The sequence below is a fragment of the Arvicanthis niloticus genome, chromosome 11 (assembly GCF_011762505.2).
Source record: "Arvicanthis niloticus isolate mArvNil1 chromosome 11, mArvNil1.pat.X, whole genome shotgun sequence".
NCBI classification, from domain to species: domain Eukaryota; kingdom Metazoa; phylum Chordata; class Mammalia; order Rodentia; family Muridae; genus Arvicanthis; species Arvicanthis niloticus.
This window is the reverse complement of record NC_047668.1, coordinates 69,186,752-69,189,226: the sequence shown is the minus strand read 5'-3', so window position 1 is coordinate 69,189,226 and position 2,475 is coordinate 69,186,752. Positions and strand designations below refer to the sequence as shown.

Genomic DNA, 2,475 nt, shown 5'->3' with positions numbered 1-2,475 from the left:
CACCCATGCCTCCAGAGCCAGCTCTACTGTGCTGCCCAGCCACGGTGTAAGGCCACTCTCTCAAGTGCTTCAGCCAGCTGACCTGACCTCACGACTTCAGGGCTTGACTGCCACAGGCAGATGGGGAACATCACTCCCTTACTCATGCCACCTCATGGCAGGGCCAGCTCTCCTGGGCTCTCACCCTTGGGTCTGTCTCACTTGCACTCCCTTGACCAGGGTCAACCCTTCTGTGCTGCCCAGGAGAGACACAAGGCTTGCTCTCCCAAGTGCTGCATCTGCTGAGAGGCCAAGGAGCAGGGCCCAATCTCCCAAGTGTTGCAGCTGGTGAGGGGCAGGGCCAGCTCTCCTGAGCTCATGACCCTGTGGGGAGATTTCCTGACTGCTGGAGTTGTCAAGGGGCAGGTAGTGGGGTGGAGGCATCACCTCTATGCCCTCACTACCCCACAGCAGATGAGTGGTGGGGTCAGCTCTCCCGTACTTATGCCTTTGGAAGCCAGTTCACCTACACCCCTGCCACCAGGGTCAGCTTCACCATGTGGCCCCGGGCAAGGCTCAAGGCCCGCTCTCCCAAGTGCTGCCACAGATAAGAGATGGGGCCAGCTACAGGGTGCTACATTGAATGAGGAGTGGGTCCAGTTATGCACAGTCCCTGGACAACTATGTGATCCCCAGTGGCTGCCTGGACCAGGGACATCCTGGTGCTCTGTAATGGTAATATGAACCATGGGCATCAGCACGGACCCCTGCTGCTGCACAGGCCTAGCCATGTTCCTCAGCAACAGCCCAGGCTGGAACCTCACCACGGCCCCAGGTAAAGGGCTGGGCACTCACAACAGGCTGCCTCTCTCCACACTCCAGTCTCTGGTTCCATCTCTCTATAGAATGCGCAAGCTCTATTTCTCTTCTCTTTCTCTCCCATCTGAGCACCACAGACCCACACATTGTGGTGGCTCCTGCTGCAGGCTGGCCCCTGGGTGGCACCCTCCATCCTAATGTGCAGCGTGTGGGGGTAAGTGGGTATCTGTGGCCCACCTGTCCTGTACGCAGGAGAGCAGGTCTGTAGGTGTCATGGCAGTCCTTAGGTCTCTGTCCATCTTCTTCTTCTCACACTGTGCCACCTGGATTTGATTTTTATGAGTCCTAGGCATAAGACAGCTTTGGCCACCAAGCCAGGCATCAAGCTAGGATGAACAAAGGCCTGCCATCTGCTCTGCCCCTGACTGATACAAGAACATCACTAACGAGGTGCCCTTTTGCCCATTGCCAAGGTGGCATTTAAATTGACTTTATGAGACCAATTGGCAAATTCAAAATATTTTGTTTATTTATTTATCTTTGTTTTTTTTTTTTTTCCCAACAGGGTCTCATCCTCTAACCTAGGCTCATCTAGAACTCACTGAGTAGCCCAGAGTAGCTTTAAACTAACTCACAGCAATCCTCCTGCCTTCAGCATCCCAAGTACTGAGATTATAGGCATGAACTGCCAGGCCCAGCTATAGATGAAAATTCAGGACTGTGGAGAGGAAAAAAATGTTCAAAGGGGAATTTCTGCCTCAGCCCTCAGTCCAGAGACTAGAGAAAGGCAGAGCTATAAAGTCAAGTAAGCGTCCTTAGTGGCCCCTGTTCTACGTCACCCTTCACAAAGCCCCCTCTATCCTTCTTCATCCCTCTTTCCCATGACCACCTGCTCTCCAGGGTGCTTTGATAACCTCTGCCATGCTAAGGAGCTAAGGATATCCTGGAGAGGCCTATTCTAGAAAATTCTCAAGAATTAAGCTGCAGCCTTTGCATTCAGATGTACATATCCCTATACATGTATCCTCCAGTACCAAGGATCAAACCTGGGGCCTTGCACACAGCACTTACACTCAGCTGCACACCCAGATTTGTGTTCTAACTTCATATCACACAGGCCAGGGCCACCATTAAGCAGCTAAGGTCACAAGAAGATATGGTCCGGGCTGTGAAAAAGGCTTAAAGTTTTATTGCTGTGAAGTTGGTTTTGATGAGAATCTCAAAGGGCTGGTCCCAGCCTAGGCCCTTGGACACTCCTATGTAAACATCTGGAGAGAAAACAAATAGCTATTTTCCCAAATGGTAGGTACAATGAGAATACACATGGGGACCACTCCAGTGGCCCAACAAGACAGCCTGTGGTCAGCAGGCAGAGACACTCGGTCTGTCTTTTCATCTAATTGGGTCCTCAGGACTTGGGACTCTCCTGTTCTGACCTGGTTCTTCTACCCCAAGCCTATGCTAAAAGAGTGTGTGGGAGCTGCTCTATGTTTTTCTGGTGTTGTGTTTGGGAATGTGGAGAGAAATGGTCCATGTTAAAGCTACAGAGGGGCCCTAGGAGGCCCTGCAGGCTGAGGATGAAATCCCAATCAATGGCCTAAGCCCCATTTTAAGAAACCTTCTGGGGCAGGGAAGCAGCGCCACCGTGTGGTAAAAGACTGACCAGCCAGGCACAGC

At 52.0% G+C, this 2,475-nt stretch overlaps 1 non-coding gene across 1 annotated transcript; it reads right to left on the bottom strand.

The window, feature by feature from the left end:
* Positions 1–1,134: 1,134 nt before the first annotated feature.
* LOC117717391 (small nucleolar RNA SNORA48) lies at positions 1,135–1,277 on the bottom strand. The gene has a single exon (XR_004607887.1). It is a non-coding gene; the product is annotated as a small nucleolar RNA SNORA48 (small nucleolar RNA).
* Positions 1,278–2,475: the final 1,198 nt, after the last annotated feature.